Consider the following 22,500-nt stretch of genomic DNA (forward strand, 5'->3'; position numbering starts at 1 on the left):
TATATATACACACATATATATATATATATATATGAGAGAGAGGGGGAGAGAATGCCATTTCATGATACCTGCGCTTTTCCTTTGGTAGCTCACAGCAAATCCGTAGTTATGTCAGTAGTCGTAAATAACACGAGAAATAGATAATATTTTAAAGCAAATAACCTTTCTGATATGCAAGAAATTTCACTACTTCAAGAAATCCCTTCACTCACTCACTCACTCGCAAAATCTCCACACGTTTATGATCAACCACACGAGAGGTGCGCCTCTTCTAGTAGCCTGGCCCTGAACTGGCTAACTCTAGTCTCTAAATCTTGTGTATTTTACAAGAACGTATTAAGGTCAGCTAGCAACTACGTATGAAAAGGAGTGTCAAGGACTGTCTAAATTTTCCAAAATGATTTGTGAATGTGGAAATGGGAACTTGGTACAAGCGGCTTATTATTTTGTCAGTTTTTGTATAAATTTTACTTCGTATTGATTTATAGTAGTTAATCGACGTTTTTATATCTGCAAGTTTTTTACAGTTTTATTCATGTATCCGAAGTTCATCTTTGGCCACCACGAGGGATGATCCCGAAGGGAGAACTAGAAGGAAATAAGGGAATAATATTTCTCAGATATTCTCGTGAATGGCGGTGTTAAGATTGCATTATATAAGACTCCCATTGACAGTATTGCTTTTTAAATACTGTAAAGCTTTTTAATTTTTGTGACATACAAAGACTCTTGTAACTGCCAACGTCATTGTTCTGAAATGTCAAGGAGAAAAAGAATTGATTATTGGGAGCTGGAGAATTAATCCTTGGCTTTTAACTGGTCCTCCTGTGAGCAGTATTGATTTCCAAAATATACTTCGTTGTAGCTTCCGGTCGGCGATTTCGTTGCGTTTTTTTTCGCGATCGCGAACTCGCTGGGATTTGGCACCGCGAACTTGCCACGATTACTCACGACGAGGTCGCCGGGATTTTACCCTACGAGCTCGCTAGGATTTGACACGACGAATGATCCGCGATTTCTTACGACGAGGTCGCGAGGACTTTACATTACGAACTCGCTAGGATTTGACACAACAAACTCTCCTCGATTTCTTACGACTAGGTCGGGAGGATTTAACCTTGCGAACTAGCTAGGATTTGAGTCGACGAATGAGCTACGATTACTTACGACTAAGTCGCAGGGATTTGACCCAACGATAGTCGCCAGGATTTGACACGACGAGTGAGCCACGATTTCTTACGACTAGGTCTGGAGGATTTTACCCTACGAACTAGCTAGGATTTGACACGACGAATGAGTCACGGTTACTTACGACAAGGTTGCGAGGATTTTACCCTACGAGCTCGCTAGGATTTGACACGACGAATGAGCCAAGATTACTTACGATTAGGTCGCGAGGATTTTACCCTACGAACTCGCTAGGATTTGACACGACGGGGTCTCTCATGTCATAAGAATTGACAGCAATATTTTGTGCTTAGTATTGTCAGTAATGAGCTGATATGCACGAAAGGCGTTTTTTTTAATCCAAATTTCTATATAAAGTGGATAGATAATTACGTCTCCGTTGAGAGAGAGAGAGAGAAGATAGTACTCTAAAATTCTCACCCTTAACAGGGATTCCTAATCTCCTTACAGCGTCATAATGTGCTTTGTCAAATCCCATTTTGCTGCCTCTTCGCCTTCCCCGTAATTTTGGTCCCACATTTCGAGACTGAGGCGAGAAATTTCACCTCGCCCGAAAATGTGACGGCAAGATCAGCCAGAAAGTCTTGGGAGGAAAATGTCGTTCATTATTTTCTAATGGAAATTTGTTATTTTCTAATGGAAGTGTATTATTTTCTAATGGAAATTTATTACTTTCTAATGGAAATGTATGATTTTCTAGTGGAAATTTATCATTTTCTAATGGAAATTTATTATTTTCTGATGGAAATTAATTATTTTCTAATCGAAATTTATTATTTTCTAATGGAAATTCAGTTTCCACGTAGCTTTTATTTTCAAGGTATTGTGCTCCTTTGAATCATTTCATATATCATGTAACTAGATTTAAAATATCATTTTTATCAAGTGTAATTTGTCTCTTTAACAATTTCATGAAAGTTATGCTACTGAACTAAATTGAATATATAATTTCAGCGCTGCCAAAGACAGTAAAAGGTTTGAAAGGGACCTATGAGATCGTTCAGCGAGAGTGGAAAGTAAGATGGAAGAAAGAGAATTTGAAATGAGGTTCAGTAAAATGAATGAAAGGGGTTGCAGCTAGGGGCCGAAGGCACGCTGCAAAGAACCTTAAGCAATGCCTACAGTGCACCGCATGAGGTGCACTGGCGGCACTACCGCCATACGGGGAAGTCATGCTACTGAATTGTTTTATGTTTGTTTTCTACTCGTCTTTATTTGCAGCTTTTTATATTTCCTTTCATTTTCCTGTTATTTTTCATTTTCAGGTGTTTTAACATTGGTTATTATCTTAAAGAATTACAAAGATTAATATTAAAGGCCTTACGAGTATAAAACTTTGCAGAGATAAGCATAGTAACACCATCTTGAATTCCGCTCTCTCTCTCTCTCTCTCTCTCTCTCTCTCTCTCTCTCTCTCTCTCTCTCTCTCTCTCTCTCTCTCTCTCATTTTCAGGAAAAATCGGATTAACGGCATGATCATTATGCTAAGGTTTTATCTCGAAAGTGCTTTGGGAATATCGGGAGCTGTTAATGAGAGAGAGAGAGAGAGAGAGAGAGAGAGAGAGAGAGAGAGAGAGAGAGAGAGAGAGAGAGAGAATATTTTTACCAGTAATTTAGGACCAGTTAATGATAATTGTCTGTCAGCAAAGTTATAAATTATTATATTAAAAACGTTTTATGTATGATTATATAAATATATGTATATATATATGTGTATATATATATTATAAATATATGTATGTATATATAATATATATGTTATACGTATATATATGTATGTATGTATATGTATAAGCGTAAATGTGGTTGAAAATCAGAATTACTGATTTCTAAGGGCAAATAAAACCTTGCTTGATATTTTTTGCTATTTATGTTGATTAGCAGTATGAAAGGTTTATACATGAGGTCTTCTTTGTCTTACAGACGCCCACATCCGCCCAAACCAGGACGCCCACAGCTGACAGGCGCTTAAAGGCAAGCTCTGTAAGTAGAGTAATGGTATTCCGGCTAGTTATTGGTCTAGTTGCATTTGCAGATATTATGCAATAGGGTTTAAATTTTTTCTTGTAATTGTTGTTATTGTTCCCTAAAATGCTTATTATTATTATTATGGCTGACAAATTATCCTATGTTTTCTTTCTTTTATACGAAAATCACACCGCGATGAGTTAATATACAAAATAAGAATGTCAGCATTGATGATAAAATCAGCTTGACGGTTTTTTTGCAAATTCGTATCATTTTAATACGTGGGCGTACATAGTTATATCGTAGGTTGATACGTATATAAAAACGTATATAGAATCGTATGTTCATACACAAAATGATCAAGTTTTCCGGAATCTCCTGTTATAAATATAAATGACTGAAAGATTGTATGTGGGCGTGTGTAAATTCAGCATGTTTGTATACACGCTACAAAGGTTCATTGTTCTAGGTTTATGTATTTGGAAAAGTATTGTTGGCTCAAATATATGAGAGAGAGAGAGAGAGAGAGAGAGAGAGAGAGAGAGAGAGAGAGAGAGAGAGAGAGAGAGAGAGAGAGATAAACCTCCATTTTTCATACATTCTGTTCACTGTTGGTCAAATTAATATATCAGAAGTAATGTATAGAAAGAAAACCTAGAGAGAGAGAGAGAGAGAGAGAGAGAGAGAGAGAGAGAGAGAGAGAGAGAGAGAGAGAGAGAGCTAAACCTCCATATTTCAAGCATTCTGTTCACTGTTGGTCTAATATATCAGAAGTAATGTGTAGACAGAAAACCTTTCTCTAATCAGCTCACACATCAGGGTTTGGACACTCATTCATTTCAGCTGATTTTGGGAAGGATCTGTATAGATGTTATTAGAGATTGTTGGAGTAATTTACTATAAATTTATTTAGAGTGTTACAAATTAACGGAATATTTTTATTCTTGAAAAATAAAAACCTGTTTATTTCGATCTTGCATAAAAAGAGAGAGAGTTTATCAGTGAATATTATCATCATTTATGTCTGTTATTTGGTTTTGTTGATTAAACGTTGAAAAACCGTGCCCGGTGAATTCTTACCCCCTCCTGGAAAAGTAGAAAGTATAGACAATTTCAACCTTATGAGTCCCCTGTTACTATCAAGTGAAAGTGACATTGTTGGTCATTCATATGTGGTGCAACTGTTAAAAAAATGTCAAATAATTTTTTATTTTTTTTTTTTTTTGGCGGTTTTTTAAGTTTAATAACTGTATAAATTATGTCTGTTATTTGGTGATTGTTGGCGTTGAGTATAACAATGTATAATTTGGTTTTATGTAACTCTTATTTGGTGATTGTTCTGGAGTATATGTTGAATAAATTATGTCTGTTATTTGGTTCAATTGTTAACCCCAAACTTTTAAGTATAACTGTATAAATTATGTCTGTTACTTGGTGATCGTTGGAGTTAATGATAACTATAAATTTATTGTATTCATGATAATTGTCACAAACGCCGGTGAATTTATATTTAGTACAAATTAAATAAAGGAATATTTTTATTCTTGAAAAATAAATTTCTGTTTATTCTCGATCTTGCAGAGAAGAGAGAGAGAGAGAGAGAGAGAGAGAGAGAGAGAGAGAGAGAGAGAGAGAGAGAGAGAGAGAGAGAAAGCAATCAAGCTGTGCTTCCACATAACTATTGTTTTGTTTTTCAAGAATTCGTCTAAGCTAAATTCCCATTGGCTTGCCAAAATAACACGAAAATCTCATCACTTGTTTGTGTAAGATATTTCAGAAATTTGGGAATAAAAATTGAACATCGAAGAAAGACGATGCTTAGGAAATTATTTTATATTTATTTATAAATTTTGTCATTTGGATATAGTCATCAAACACAGACGCACACACGTGTGTGTGTATGTATACATATATATATATATATATATATATATATATATATATATATATATATATATATATATATATATATATATATATATATATATATATATATATATATGCATATGCATATATGTATGTATATATATATGTATGTATGTATGTGTGAGTGTGTATATTATTCGTATATATATTTATATCTGACCGAACCAAAGATTGCTCAACTTCGCTGATCAGACGGCAAAAAAAAAAAAACACAAAAGAATAGAGATAGTATATGGAGAAAGTGTTGTTGTTTTATGGAACAAAAACAAGCAATAACCTTAAAAGGAATATTTGTCAAATGAGCCTAATCCTCGGGAAAAAAAATCCTGAAAACCCCCAGTCCTATCACAACTTAATTAGTTGTATTTTTCTTAGTTGTTGAAGAAAGTTTGTAATAATTAGGATCATTTTTTCTTGCAAGAAAAGTCTTCCTGTTCCATCTTTCGTGGACTAAAGTGACGTTTGTTAAGAACTTTTATATCTTTTATATCCCTTATTCAGTAAAACCGTCATATGTGCTCCGTCTTCTTACGGCAGAAATGACATTTATAAAGAAATTATTTTAATTTTTGAAAATGTGTCCTTCAGAGCCTCTCGGAACGAAATGAGCTCCGTCGCATAAAATGACGTTTTCTGGGTTTCCCTTATCAAAGGCCTAAGAAGAATTTGAAGGGGGCAGTGCTCCCGAATGATGTGTATTTTCATATTCCAGAAAAATATATGCTTACATTCTTGCTTTTTTCTTTGGACACACTTTCACATAAACAATAAATTTTGAAAAATAATACATGCTCACTTTCTTTCTTTTTCTTCACACAAACTTAAAATAATGTTCACTTTCTTTCTTTTTCTTCAAACAAACGTTTGTATGAATAATAAAGAGATGAACTTAAAGTATTTGAAGAGCCGCCTCCCAGACAGATTGTCTCCCCTCCCAAGGGGCTTGTGGTGGACCTCTCGAACGGTTCTTATTCTCCTTCAAACTTGTCTCGAAGTTTGAACTTCCCTTCTGAAGTGTCTTGTCTCTTCAAAAACTTCTTCCGCTTCCAGTAGCACTTCAGGATGCATTCATTGTCTTTTCTGAAAGCTTCCTCCCGATTCAGCTTCTGTTTATAATGGGTTGTTCCTGAAAGAGATGAAGTATTGGGCTGTAAAAGTGGGTACACAATCTTTTGCCTATGATTTGAATAAAAATTCTTGGATGTGTTATAATTATTAATGTATTGATAAATATTCAAAGACTTTGTTTATATTTTGTGACAAAATCGAGGACAGATTTCAAGTAGAATCTCTTTTTCCGCACATATCTCGAAACAGTCAAAATTATTACTGATTTTTAGTTTTCTGTAAAAGAAAACTATTGTGCCGGCTTTGTCTGTCCGTCCGCACTTTTTCTGTCTGCCCTCAGATCTTACAAGACCACTGAGGCTAGAGGGCTGCAAATTATGTATGTTGATCATCTGCCCTCCAGTCATCAAACATACCAAATTGCATCCCTCTAGCCTCAGTAGTTTTTTATTTTATTTAAGGTTAAAGTTAGCCAAAATCGTGTTTCTGGCAACATATGGATAGGCCACCACCGGGCCGTGGTTAAAGTTTCATGGGCCGCGGCTCATACATTATTATACCGAGACCACCGAAAGATAGATCTGTTTTCGGTGGCCTTGATTATACGCTGTTGCGGCTGTACAGAAAACTCGATTGCGCTGAAGAAACTTCGGCGCATTTTTAACTTGTTTTATATGAATATGATAATGCAGTTGGAAATTTATCGAGAGTAGGGACAGCTATTGTAAACATGTAAACAAATGTGAAGTAATGGTAAATAGACAGAATGTTAACATTCTTGTAAAATTGCGGATTGAACAGAAACTTAGAATTTAAGAAGAAATCCATATTAAATTGAAGCAGGCTGATTGCCTTACATGTAAATGAAAATGTTTTCCTGTTTTCATTTTTATTTAACTTTCAAGGTTTTTCGTATATCTCAAGTTTCTTTGTCATTATCATTTCTTGTCTGATACTGTTTTCAGTTTTGATAATGTCACCGGACAGAGCGTCATAAATAAACAATAAGAACGATGCTTCGACTGTGTCTTACTTAAAGTTCATCTATCTATTATTTATACAAAAGTTTGTGTGAAGAAAAAAAAAGAAAGTGAGCATGTAGTATTTTTTAAAATTTATTATTTATATGAGAGTGTGTCTAAGGAAAAAGAAGAAAGTAAGCATATATTTTTCAGAAGGGACAAAGTTTTGAACTTTCTTTGACAGTTGCTGTTAAAAGGACAGTCAAACTGCAGTGAGCATCTTGTATGCATCAACTTTCACGTAATCTATAACAATTCACTACTTTCATCATTATTCACTAGAAAATTTACAACAAGTTAATCCCTTAGCTTTCTGAATAAAATTCCTATTGATGCTTTTATCCCTTGTGAGTATTTAGGGGTCCCATTTGCAGTATCTGCAAAATTAGTAGTATATTTCAAGGAGTATCTATCCATTTTTCTCATTTTTTGCTGTATCAATTTTTTTTTAGATTTTCAGTCGTTATTCAGAAATTTTCAGTGCATTTGGGTTATAACAGGAAACAGGAAGACCTTCAAGCTCTCTCTCTCTCTCTCACCTCTCTCGAGGGTGAACAGTAGATTAGTCCCTAAGAGAGAGAGAGAGTAGAAATGATTTCAGATTCCTCGTAATCATTTCAACCCTCCCTCATTAAAGATTTAAATAAAATTCTTTTGGAGTGCTGTGGAATATAAATGATCTTGTCTCAGAGATATTAAGCCCTCTCCTAACAAGACACTGATCCTGAGTGCGGAAAGGACTGTTGAGTTTTCCTGGGGTGGGGAGTGACACTTTCAAGATCATCCTTACTAAGGCAGTTCGTTCCAGCGCTGAATGACCCCCATATTAGGTCCCAGTGCTACCCCCTCCCTACACTCTAAATTCAATTTCCCAACTTATTCGAGTTTTATCAAACATTTAGTTCCACCAGTGAACCATCTCAAGTTCTTTATCTTCATTTTATTTTCCTTTTTCAAAATGAAAGGTGAAAATTTTGTTAAGGCTCTTGGATGGAGATGTTACAGCCAAGTGGTTGAGGAGTTTAAAGGGAAGGATCAAACTAGTAACAGGAAGTTTATCTCATCCTTTCTGGGTCTGAAACATTTATCATTGAAGAGCGAGAGGTTGTATCGGATGTCTAGAGGGGAAGGATCAAACTAGTAACAGGAAAGTCGTGCTGTGACTACAAAGAACATGTAGTATCGTCTGCTCTCGCGGAAGTCTCTGAGTTTCTCAAAGACCTCTCTCTCTTCTTTAGGTCTCTCTTCCGGAGAAGGAGAGATTTGAACCACCATTCTTTTTTGAAAACTGCAGTATCTGCAAAATTTTCGAAATTGAGATATGCCACCTACTGGGCTCGTGAAACACTAATGCACAAGTTACTGCAGTTTCAGAATGATTCTTCAGTGCTTTCCACGAGTATTTAGGGGGTCCCATTTGCAGTATCTGCAAAATCAGTAGCAAGGCAAGGGAGTATCTACCATTTTTCTCAGTTTTGTATTTTTGCATATCCTGCAGTCTTCCATTTTAGGGCAGTGTTGTGTTTAACAAAGAGAAGAGAGAGAGAGAGAGAGAGAGAGAGAGAGAGAGAGAGAGAGAGAGAGAGATCCCCTGCCTAAAGGATACTCAGAGATATAAATAACTCGCCCAAAGACACAGATAGAGATTCTGAGGGAGGACTGAGTCCGAGAGAGTGACACCACAAGAACCCCCTGACCCGGCAATTCGGTCGAATTCTAACCCCCCACCTTGTTACCCTCCCACACACAAACCCCCTCCTAACAAATAAAACATGTTACATCCCAAACCTATATTTTTCTTGTACTCATTTTTATTATTGTTTATTTCCTCCCTTTTCCAATTTTATTTAGCTCTTGGATGAGGGTACGGCAGTTGACGGGATTCAAGAGAAATGGGAAGTTTATCTCATCATTTCTTCGTCTCATTTATCATTGCTGCTATCCCTTGGGACTCTCTCTCTCTCTCTCTCTCTCTCTCTCTTTCTCTTATGATATACTTACTTCACCATTTGCGTTTTGGATTTAATTTTTTTCTTTGATTTTGCTGCTTCGTTTAGTAGTTTGTCTTGTTTTTGAGCCTCTCTCTCTCATTTCTCTCTCTCTCTTCTCTCTCTTCTCTCTCTCTCTCCGGGTTGACTTGGCATTTGAACGTAATTTTTACGTGATTTTGCTGCTTCGTTTGGACATATACTTTATAGTAATTTAATTAATTTTTCATAACACTTGAGCCTCATAAATATCATATTTGGTGTATATAAAGGTATTTTGATTTCCTTTGGAAAATGAGGATGTAATTATGAGTTGTATTTTAAGATATTGTGCAACCATCGATCTTGTTGATAATGTTAATGTTCTATTTATCGTTTTGACATCCGGTTGTACAAATAAAAATGTTAATTTCTACATATACGTGGGCAAAAATTATAGATTTCTATATGTGCGCATTTGTTTTTGTTTTATTAATGTATTTACGATTTTCGTTTATGAATGTAATTCGTACTTTCTCTTTCCTAACTTCTTGTTTTCATGGACGTTATCTCTCTCAATATTCGCTTTTGTCTTTGTCTTATAAATACAGTATACTTACTCAACATTGTCGTTATGAATTTAATTCCTGCCTCTTTGATTCTTGCTTTCTCTTCCAAAACGTCTTGTTTTCTGAGAGAGATCGCTCCATTTAGAGACTCGTTGAGAGAGAGAGAGGTTGAGAGAGAGAGAGAGAGAGAGAGAGAGAGATGTTCTTAGTATATATATTTTGTTATTCTCAGATGTCACTGGATTCCGCGCGGACTCAGATGAAGAGAGTGAGAGAGAGTGAGAGAGAGAGAGAGTCGCCGAGAGAGAGAGAGAGAGAGAGAGAGAGAGAGAGAGAGAGAGAGAGAGTTCGTTAGAATAAATATTTTGTTATTCTATTCTTCTGAGTGAGAGAGAGAGAGAGAGAGAGAGAGGGATATCTTAGTATAAAGCTTGTTTTATTGTATTTTCTGAATACCCATAAATGTTTAAGAAAACAAAGCAAATGCAAGAAAAATATAGTATAACGCAAAAATTATCAAAAGACAAACACAACAAAACAAGTTAGTATATGAAAATATAAAACTTGATGATTAATGTGGAATCACCCTATCTCCCCTTAGGGGGTGCGGGGTTGGGCGGGTAGTGCCGTCAGTACACCTGACTGGGTGCACTGTAGGCATTACTAAAGGTTCTTTGCAGCGTCCCTTCGGCCCCTAGCTTGCAACCCCTTTCACTCCTTTTACTGTACCTTCATTCATATTATCTTTCTTTCATCTTGCTATCCACCCTCTCCTAATAATTGTTTCATAGTGCAACTGGGAGGATTTCCTCCTGTTACTCCTTGCGAATACCTACTCACAGTAGCCTTTCCAGCTCTGAATGACCTCATAGGTCCCAGTGCTTGGCCCTTGGCCTAAACTCCATATTCCGTTCCATTCCATTCCAGTCTCAGCCTGTCCAGTGGGAATGGAATTGACATTCTAAAAGAGATTAAAACTAACATTGTGTTGAAAGGTTTGATATTCAGCACATTTAAAACGATTACTCGGAACAAAGACATTTTCTTTTTATAAATGAAATTTCCATCGTAAGTTGAAATGTGTGATAAAAGACATATAACAAGTAGAAAATGCGCCGAAGTTTCTTCGGCCCAATCGAGTTTTCTGTCCGGTTGTGGCCACAGCCACGGCCCATAAAACAAACTCTTAGTCGCGGCCCACGAAACTCAGCCACGGTCCGTTGGTGACCTATGTTGTTGGTACTTACAGCCCTGCCAGAGATACGATTATGGCTAACTTTAACCTAAAAAAAATAAAAACTACTGAGGAGGCTAGAGGGCTGCAATTTTGTACGTTTGATGATTGGAGGGTGGATGATCAACATACCAATTTGCAGCCCTTCAGCCGCAGTAGTTTTTAAGATCTGAGGGCGGACAGAAAAAAGTGCGGACGGACAGACAAAGCCTGCACAATAGTTTTCTTTTACAGAAAACTAAAAATGAGTAATGAAACTTTATTTTTAAATTTAAAACGTGTAAATCTCGACCTTTAATTGTAAATTGAAAGACCAAACTATTGAGTTAATTAAAGTTCGTTTTTCTCCGATGACATCCCTTCGCTTCTTTTCAACAGACGACCTTCTTTCCCAGTGACATCGTGTTAATTACGGTGTTTTAATTACGTGAAAAAGGAGTTCTCTCTCTCTCTCTCTCGTATTAATTACAGTCTTATAATTACATGAAAAGGGATGATTCATTACAGTCTTATCTCTCTCTCTCTCTCTCTCAGTAATCTCGTATTAATTACAGTCTTATCATTACGTGAAAAGGGAGTTCTCTCTCTCTCTCTCTCTCTCTTCTCTCCGATAACAGGGTACAGAATTCCCCTGTCGACTCTGAAAGGAAATACGGAGGCAGTTATTTGAGTTACATATTTATCAGACCGCTGGTTTATCGGTAAATGAGTATAAGCAACATTTGGTCTCTGGTATTTACATCTGGACCTGTCAGGTATTGGCAGAAGGCTAGCAACCAAAACCGATGCTTCGAAACTTGCAACAGACCTGAGGAGTCTGATATGAACAACATTGGGTTTCAGTTCAATTTAAAAAAGTAAAAAATGCGCCGAAGTTTCTTCAGCGCAATCGAATTTTCTGTACAGCCGCTACAGCGTATAGTCAAGGCCACCGGAAATAGATCTATCTTTCGGTGGTCTCGGTATAATACTGTATAAGCCGCGGCCCACGAAACTTTAACCACGGCCCGGTGGTGGCCTGGCCTATATCGTTGCCAGAAGCACGATCATGGCTAACTTTAACCTTAAATAAAATAAAAACTACTGAGGCTCGATGGCTGCAATTTGGTATATTTGAGATTGGAGGGTGGATAATCAACGTACCAATTTACAGCCCTCTAGCCTCATTAGTTTTTAAGATCTGAGGGCGGACAGAAAACGTGCGGACGGACAGACAAAGCCGGCACAATAGTTTTCTTTTACAGAAAACTAATAAAAACTGCATATTTAGACAATATTTAGAATTTTGTAAACTTGAAAGCTACGTCAGTAACGCAACACCGAGAATTTTCGTAACAAACCTCTCTCTCTCTCTCTCTCTCTCTCTCTCTCTCTCTCTCTCTCTCTCTCTCTCTCTCTCTCTCTCTCTCTCTCTCTCTTCGAAATCACGAATGGCCCTCAGTTTTTGGCGCCCAGCTACTCGGGTTTTATGTGGAATGAACGAGGTAAACTCGGCGAGGTCTGGTTCGGGATAGTTCATATTTGCCCTGATAATATTTACCTTGAAGATTTGTCTTACCAGGAAATAACTGGTCAACACAAAAGAAGGCGGGGGTAATGGTTTCTCAGGAGTGGTGATATGTATATATTTATACAGTGTGTGTGTGTATATATATATATATATATATATATATATATATATATATATATATATATATATATATATATATATATATATATATATATATATATATATATATATATACATATATATATATACACACACATACATACATACATATGACTGTGAAATATTTTCTGTTAAAAAAGAATTCCATCTAATAAAAGGAGCCCATAAAAACGACAATGTAAGGGAAGGTCGAGACGTGAAGTCCCGTCTAGAGGGACGTTACATACCGTTCCGTTTCTCGGACCAAGACTACTTTCGTTCTACATACTTATGTAGAGGCCGGTGATGACAAGCTGGAGGATTTTAAGTCCAAACACTAAGTTTGTTGCCTTCAGAGTATCGTTGTACCACAAAAAATATAAGGTTACACAATTCTCTAATGATTTATTGACTAATTATTATTATTATTATTATTATTATTATTATTATTATTATTATTATTATTATTCACATACATTTTTAAAGGATATGAATGAAGTCTCAGTACTTGCCTACAAAGTGTCCACCGAATAGGAAGCATGTATAAACTGACAATGCCATGATACACATGTATGTATATCATGGTATGCATGCAGGGTAATTTTCATAAAACGTGTTTGATCCCCAAGAACATTCGACCGTGGCAACGACCGTCTTTTTATCAAGAGGAACATTGCATTCTTTCCCATTTTGTCCGAAGTTACATGACTGCATGACTTTGTCTGAAAGTTGTTCAGCTGTTGCTGTTAACAGTAAATTTCTAAGAAAGCATAAATTATCGGTGGACTGGAGGAAATGAGGCCTGGATCAAATGGGGCGTGGAGTAATGTTTCTCGCTGAACAGAACCGAGGAGCAGTATTTCTCCTCTGCAGGACAGAGGCGCACAAAATACTTTTAGTTCAGTCATCCGCAACAGTCTCTAGATTGTGTGCAGACTTTCAGTATTTACTTTCTTTGCACTGGCTAATTTCCTTAATTTCTATTGATTTAGTTGATTAGCAGGTTTTACCTACTTTTTATTTATTTATTTATTTATTATTATTATTATTATTATTATTATTATTATTATTACAGTCGTGATATGTAGCATATTCCATTCTGATGGGCCTATAATCTGTTAGTTTTCTGTAAAAGAAAGCTATTGTGCCGGCTTTGTCTGTCCGTCCGCACTTTTTTCTGTCTGCACTTTTTCTGTCCGCCCTCAGATCTTAAAACTACTAGGGCTCGAGGGCTGCAAATTGGTATGTTGATCATCCAACCTCCAATCATCAAAAAATACCAAATTGCAGCCCTCTAGCCTCAGTAATTGTTATTTTATTTAAGGTTAAATTAGCCATGATCTTGCTTCTGGCAACAATATAGGATAGGCCACCACCGGGCCGTGGTTAAAGTTTCATGGGCCGCGGCTCACACAGCATTATACCGAGACCATCGAAAGATAGATCTGTTTTCGGTGGCCTTGATTATACGCTGTAGCGGCTGTACAGAAAACTCAATTGCGCCAAAGAAAGTTTGCCGCATTTTTTTTTTTTTTTTTTTTTTAGTGCAAAGGCATCTTTGACTCTTATTCTTTAATCGGCTCTTAGCTCATCGATTCTGTTGCTCCTGAGTGTACCCTACTTTAACTCTGTACTTGAGATCCGTAGGGTTTTGCATCCTTAAAGACAGGCTTCTGGCATGGGACGTTCTATTGCGGGGATCCGTGAGGAATTTTTCGAGAAAGTGGCTCCACTTCTTTGCTATTTTTGTCACTTATTTTCTGTATCCTGCACTTGGCCCTCCCCTGGAAAGAGCCTCTTGCTCAGGTTTACCAAAGTCCCATAGGGGGTTAGTGCCGCCAGTGCACCTCAAGGGGCGCACTGTAGGCATTACTAAAGGTTTTTTTGCAGCGTCCCTTCGACCCCTAGCTGCAACCCTTTCATTCCTTTTACTGTACCTTCATTCATATTATCTTTCTTCCACCTCACTAACCACCCTCTCTTAACAAATATTTCATAGTGCAGCTGCGAGGTTTTCCTCCTGTTACACCTTTCAGACCTACCTCCTTTCATTTTCCTTTCCAGCGCTGGATGACCTCATAGGTCCCAGTGCCTGGCCTTTGGCCTAAAGTCTTATATTCAATTCAGGTTTACCAAAGAAACATGTCTGTTGTAATCCTTCTAATATTGCTTTGACAACTTCAAGCTCCTAAAGCTGGTTAACAAACTTTACCTGAAGGATCATCATTTTTACGTGGCTAAGAACCAACTGGTTACCTTTTACAACATCAGTATACAGTGGCTCTCGTCAGCCAACATAACCTTGCATGTGACCCTCCACAATCGACTTCCCAGAAGGTACATATTGTTGGTTGTCAACCGGGGTACATTGACTATCAACTGGAGTATATATATTTTGGGTATATAAGGCTGTCCTATATATGGGTGTCTATATATATATATATATATATATATATATATATATATATATATATATATATATATATATATATATATATATATATATAAAGGGAAATGCCACGAAGGAAAAAAGTGAAACAACGGAGTGGTTGCTAGGCCTTTCGACTACAGTGGTATGCTGGTAAAGGATCATTGTAGTCAAAAGGCCTAGCAACCACCGTTGTTTCACTTTTTTTCCTTCGTGGCATTTGCCTTTTATATATTCATCACGTTCCATATCTTCATGATTCAGTTATACACACATACATGTACTGTATATATATATATATATATATATATATATATATATATATATATATATATATATATATATATATATATATATATATATATGTGTGTGTGTGGTAATGCTTTTCTGTCGGCAGAAACTAACGTCACTTAACTTTTCAGAATAAAACTCTTGTGTCCGTTTAACTTTACAAAACCCGGCATTATTCGTTAGCAACAGGAATGTGAAGAAACTTTAACAATTTCACAAAACTCGCAGTGGGACATCACTCGAATTTGTTGCTTTTCCGGGACGAATAAAGAGCAGCTGACCAAATCGTGAGCCTAGAAGACTCGTTTAGCCGGAAAGTTTGCATGAACAGAACCCAAATATGTGGGTTTTGATCGGAACAAAAATTAAGTTTTTGAAAGCGGCAGCCAGAATGCAGTCGTTGTAAGCGGTCACACCCGTTTTCTTTCCCACCCGTTTTCTCTCACATTTGAGAAGGTTTAGGGAATACTATTCTAGTCTTACTTTTGCACAATCTGGAAAAGTAATTATGCCTTTGTTTCTTCTACTTTCGCTTAATATGAAGTCTATATTTTGTAATCTTATTGTTATGGGGTATTACACATAAAAACTCATATTCTTGGAAAACTTTCATTTCGGACCAGATTATTATTATTATTATTATTATTATTATTCAGAAGATGAACCCTATTCACATGGAGCAAGCCCTCAGGGTCCATAGACTTGAATTATCCAAAGAGTTTCGAACACTCTTCTGGATTTAATGATCTTTGGAATTTACACTCTCTCTCTCTCTCTCTCTCTCTCTCTCTCTCTCTCTCTCTCTCTCTCTCTCTCTCTCTCTCTCTCTCTCTCTCTTAGTTTTTCCATTTTATTTGCTCGATGCAGGCTCATCTTGATACACGAAGGCTTTCACTTTATACAGATATATTTTTTTATTGCATGGTGTTCGGAATGAACATATTCTTTTGTACATGAGAATGAGAATTAAGGATTTAATAATTATGGTTTAATTGATATCACGATAAGCTAGACCGGGTCTTCTTAATTAAGGGGTAATTTTTGCCCTTTGAGATACAGCCTCTGCGCTTGCTCTGACCACCCCCCCACCATGCAAAGTACCACTTGGCATCAAACAGTGACTATGAAATTAATTTAAATAGATTCTTTTGCGTCTAATAATCGAATTATCTGCTATGATTTTTAAGATCCTTCAGAATTTACATAGTTTTAGTTTGATCAGTCCATTATTTGATCTTGTTTTACATTTACTGTACGACCATTTATTACAGTAGTAACTTATTTGCACACAGGCTTGTCTATTTTTTTAATTGATAATTAGCTGGGAAAGGGAAGAAGGGTTTTGAAGTTCCCTTATTGCTTTATTCCTGACACCGTTAGACTGTGGAACAGCCTCCCAGGGGATTTCGTGCAGTTGGAACCTCAGAGCTTCAAGCGAAGATGCAATTTTAATATTCTCCTTGTATTTTATCTTTTATGTATATTAATTTATTCATTTATGTTTTCTTTTTTAATAAGTGGGATCTCTTCTTTATGTATTCCCTTTACCTCCTCTTACTTCTTCCTAATGAACACCTTAATATTCTTTGGAAGCTTGAATTTCAAGTCAATGGCCCTTTGGGCTTGTTCCATATGAATAGGTTTCATCTACTGAATAATAATAATAATAATAATAATAATAATAATAATAATAATAATAATAATAATAATAATATTGCTCCGGATTGTAAGTTTGGTTCCAGCCAGTTTTCGATCCCATAATAAAGAATTAAGTTCCTATTCATCGTGGCTGGGGACTTCTGAAGGAGAGATTATTATTATTATTATTATTATTATTATTATTATTATTATTATTATTATTATTATTATTATTATTATTATTAGAGAAAGACTAATTGGGAAATATGTAGACGGTGCAAAGAAAAAGACTAAGAAGAATAATATGAAGATTAAGGAATAAAGGGTAATATAAGAACCAGAAGTGAAGAAAAAGGAATGTATTCTAGAGCTTTTGCTGGAAGATCTCAACAAAGACGATCTAGAATTTAGAGAAGAGTAATTTGGGGCGATGTCGATTTTGGTCCCCTTCGAGATGCTGCGATAATCTAGATGAATGTTTTGACAGTTGGAGAGAGAGAGAGAGAGAGAGAGAGAGAGAGAGAGAGAGAGAGAGAGAGAGAGAGAGAGGTGCCATGTATATTATTATTAATTTGAATAATTTTGATGTTGAAATTAAATACAGAAACGCTTACAAAATTCATACGTAGAAACTTTTATCTGATATTTCCCTTTATCACACATTTTATTTCAGTCTGTTTTCTTTTCGTATCATGCTCCTTTTTTATTTTTCTGTAAACGAAAACTATTGTGACGGCTTTGTCTGTCCGTCCGCACATTTTCCGTCCGCCCTCAGGTCTTAAAAACTACTGAGGCTAGAGGGATGTAAATTGGTATGTTGATCATCCACCAGAGCTCCAATCATCAAACATGCCAAATTGCAGCCCCCTCTAGCCTCCTTACTAGTGTTTATTTTATTTAAGGTTAAATTTAGCCATAATCGTACTTTGGCAGCGCTATAGGTACCAACAACAAAGGCCACTACCGGACCGTGGCTGAGTTTCATGGGCCGCGGCTAAGAGTTTTATGGACTGTGGCTGAGGCCACCACCGGACAGAAAACTCGATTGCGCCGAAGAAACTTCGGCGCATTTTTTCTTGTTTTTATTTTTTTATTTGCGCATTTCATTCTAGATGCTGATCCCCGTAGCAAGGTAGGCCATCAGTGCACCTCATGGGTTGCACTGTAGGCACTACTTAGGGCGTTTGCAGCGTCCCTTCAGGCCCTAGCTGCATCTACGTTTTAGTCTTTTACTTTAGCTTCGCTCCCTCGTCCTTCCTTTAGTTTTGCTGGCCAACCTCTCCAACTGTTACTTCTTAGTGCAACTGATTTGTTTTCTGGATCTGTTTGCTTTGCTGTCCAACCACTCTAATTAAGCCCTGATTGGGCGAAAGTGGCCCAGTGCTTAGCTAGGCAGCCTGAATTTTATAAATAATAAAACAATTTAGGTGTTAACAGTCTAGTCTTTCTCCACAGTTTACAGAGAGCAATAATAATATATATATATATATATATATATATATATATATATATATATATATATATATATATATATATATATATATATGTGTATATATATGTGTATGTGTGTGTGTGTGTGTTCATAAGTGCGTTAGAAAACATTTCCCGACTAAATTTTACGATTTTAGTAGTACAAGTTTTATCCTAAATTCTTTACTTGTGCTTATTCCCTTTTCTATTTTTCCCCATGTTTTGCCATTTGTCATTAAATCTCCGCGGGTTTCTCTTCCCTCTTTGAATTTGCTATCAACTCTCCAGGATTAGGGGAAAGGTTTGAGTAACATGGGAAAGTCCTCTGCATCTGTGAAAGCGGTTGATTCTTTATTCAAAGGACGTGTTTTTATGGTTTTGCACTATTTTTTTTTTTTTTTTTTTTTGCACAGCCATTATTAAAGTGGCCGAGGCTTACTCCAAGCTGTCCTTGGGAAATTAAACTTGGCTTTTCCAAAATGAGATATATATGGGTGATGGGGAGCAAAACCAGTTTTTTTTTAATCCTAGCTCTGAAGATTAGTGCTGGGTGATGAGGAATCTGTTGGGGTGTAGATTACCTAGAGTAATGTGTGTCAAAAATTAAGCTTAGGATTCTGGTTTGAAATAGTTGCATGGTCTCTCTCTCTCTCTCTCTCTCTCTCTCTCTCTCTCTCTCTCTCTCTCTCTCTCAAAGACAGATTTTTAAATGCTAGCTCGGAAGATTAATAATAATGACAGATTGTAGGATCTCTTTCAGTTGGTGCAGTTTATTTAGAGTACTGTGTGTGTCAAAAATTAAGCTTTGGATTTTGTTTTGAAATAGTTGCATGCGCTCTCTCTCTCTCTCTCTCTCTCTCTCTCTCTCTCTCTCTCTCTCTCTCTCTCTCTCTCTCTCTCCTAACAGGAAAGAAATAACAAGCAATAACAATGACAGATTGTATTTATCTTTTTCAGTTGTAAAAATGCTGTGATTTTCTTTGAGGAATTCATTTTCTCTTTATTTTAGATATATATATATATATATATATATATATATATATATATATATATATATATATATATATATATACATATATGTGTGTATATATATGATACATGTATTTACATATATATACATACATACATCATATATATATATGTATATATATATATATATGTATATATATACATATACACCATTTTCGCAAAACCCTTCACCCTTTACATCTCATCCTCACATAACAGCATCCTTCTCCCTTCTCCCTTCTCCCTTCTCCCTTCTCCTTCTCCTTCTCCTTTCTCCCTCCTACTTCCTGTTCAGGTAAGAGTGAAAAACGAAAGTCCAAATTTTTATTAGGTATTTCTCCCGGGTCATAAATTTTTTATACATCCTCTGAATCCCCTTCTGTCCTTCTGGATTCCCCCAAGGGAAGAATTTGCGTTCGTTTGTGTGATGCGGAAAAGTTGGTTTCTTTCCAATGGAGGCTTTGAGAGGACATTGCAGAAAATGATTGGTCTTGACTCCCTGCTGTTGACAGGTCCCCGAGGTGGGTGTCGGCCGTGTTGAAGTTGCTTATCTGTGTGTTTATTTCTGTGTTTATATATGTATGTATATATATATATATATATATATATATATATATATATATATATATATATATATATATATATATATATATATATATATATATATATATATATATATATATATATATACATATATATGATTATATATTTATATTATGTGGTGATAAATAATATATATATATATACTGATACATATATATATAATATATATATATATATATATATATATATATATATATATATATATATATATATATATATATATATATATATATATATATATATATATATATATATATATATCTCAGTCTCTTCACAAAAATGTGTCATCACTAATCAAGAAATATTAACTGGACATCTGGTATTCAGTGGTATTGTTAACTTAATTGTATATCTTGACTCTCATCTGAATGTTTCATAGGACTTAACAACTGTGATATTATCATGCTTCAGTTTTTTCAGCATTTATATACTAATGTGAAAATAGATACATCTTATCCATACTTACTCTGTTTATTACTATTATTACTCTGTTTATCATTTGTTATTTACAAGTCGCTCTGGCACTTGTAAGATCTAATAATCTTGTCTTTCATACCTTCTGCTTCTTTACTCATCTTTTTGAAAAACTTGATTGCCTTTTTCTTTTACTTGGATATTGGTCCTCTCTTGTCCAGATAGACGTTGGGTTCCTACAGAAGGATCTCCTTGATCCTTCTTGCAGATCCTTCGCAAGCTCCTTTATCCAACTAAAATTTTCTTCTCTGTTTCCTCTCATTTCCTATGATGCATCTGTCAGAAATTGTATTTGATCTTTTGTCCATTATATAGTTTGAATATAAGTTATGGGTTTGAGGGATGGGTGACTGAATTCTGGAAATTGTTGCGAGCGAATTAGAGGAAAGAGAATATAAGAATGTCCGAAGCAATTGAAATTGTCTGAATAATTCTTCAGGAGGAGAGTTTTAAAACGGAAATTTGTTCATACATTTAATCCTCTCTCTCTCTCTCTCTCTCTTGGTCAACTTGAAATCCTTAGATTCTCTCTCTCTCTCTCTCTCTCTCTCTCTCTCTCTCTCTCTCTCTCTCTCTCTCTCTCTCTCTGCCACCAGAAGTTGTAAACAGCAACAGTGTGGAAGAGTTTAAAAGAAAGCTAGACAAAATCATTAGAAGAACACTGTGAATGAGCAGTAAAACCTGCTCCTACAGATAAGTGAGCACATGATGTCTCCTCGGATGGACTAATAAGTCTTTGAGACATCCCAGTCCTTGTAACTCTCTCTCTCTCTCTCTCTCTCTCTCTCTCTCTCTCTCTCTCTCTCTCTCTCTCTCTCTCTCTCTCTCTCTCTCTCTCCAGGTCAATTTAAAATCCTCAAATTTCTTTTTTTTTGGGGGGTAAGCTACACAACTAGAGTTAGAGAACAGCTACACTTTTTCACGCTCTGCATATGTTTGACCTGTGTGCATTTGTAATCCGGGTAAATCCGATGAAAGCTTTGAAACGGAAGAGTCACAGAAAGCGTTGTTTGTTCATTGTTTGGTGGTCGTGTTAATTCCCCATTGCTGTTGTGCCAAAGCTTTTTGCCTACAAACAGTTATTTATTCCCGAATACGATTCTACAATGTTGCCTTCACGGGTCATAGAACGAATGAGTTAGAATGAGTTAGACGGTATATACGAAGTATGATAATGACTTATGACAACAGTTTGTAAAGAGCAATTTCATTGATAATTAACCCTTATGCATTACTGTCACACTCGTTATACATTTGCTGAACCTAACAGCCTCCGAACCCCCATAGAGGGGGTGCTGCTGTCAGTGCCTTCGTCCCCTAGCTGCAACCTCTTTCGTTCTTTTTACTGTACCTTCTTTCATATTCTTTCTTCCATCTTACTTCCCACCCTCTCCTAACAATTTATTTCCTGTTAATTTCCGTTTCAGTGCTGAATGACCTCATAGGTCCCAGCGCTTAGCCTTTAGCCAAAATGCAATATTCTGTTCTATTGTCAACAGCCTCCTAACTCGGTTTATGATATTTTCCTTTGAGTGTTTTCAGATATACTATGGATCTTTGTCCATAATTATAACCCAAGTCTTTCGCGATATTATAGTGTAGAGACAGATTCGAAAAACGAGTATCCTTTTCCGATTGGTGCGTGTAGTCTAGTGGTTAAAACACTCGAAGAGGAACCGGGTTCGATTCCCCTGCGAGGAACTCGATACAGAGTGCTTCATTTAAAAACTCAGTGCTTCTCTGCTGTAATGAATTACGTACATGGGAATTATTGGAGTGTTTTTGAGGGAGAGAGAGAGAGAGAGAGAGAGAGAGAGAGAGAGAGAGAGAGAGAGAGAGAGAGAGAGAATGTTCTTTGTCATGAGTTAAAGCTGGTCCTATGCTGGCACAGGTCCTTGCTTGTAAGAGACCCTTGTAAAGAGAGAGAGAGAGAGAGAGAGAGAGAGAGAGAGAGAGAGAGAGAGAGAGACATGAGTTGGGGAGAAAGACTCCATTTCA

At 36.2% G+C, this 22,500-nt stretch overlaps 1 long non-coding RNA gene across 1 annotated transcript in view; it reads left to right on the forward strand.

Moving 5' to 3' along the window:
• Positions 1-22,500, forward strand: part of LOC136836257 (uncharacterized) — a 134,267-nt gene that overhangs the window by 14,725 nt on the left and 97,042 nt on the right. The window contains exon 2 of the long non-coding RNA XR_010852354.1: positions 3,112-3,171. This is a non-coding gene — a long non-coding RNA (uncharacterized lncRNA). The remainder of the gene's footprint in view (positions 1-3,111; positions 3,172-22,500) is intronic.

This window comes from Macrobrachium rosenbergii, chromosome 56 (assembly GCF_040412425.1).
Source record: "Macrobrachium rosenbergii isolate ZJJX-2024 chromosome 56, ASM4041242v1, whole genome shotgun sequence".
Classification (NCBI taxonomy): domain Eukaryota; kingdom Metazoa; phylum Arthropoda; class Malacostraca; order Decapoda; family Palaemonidae; genus Macrobrachium; species Macrobrachium rosenbergii.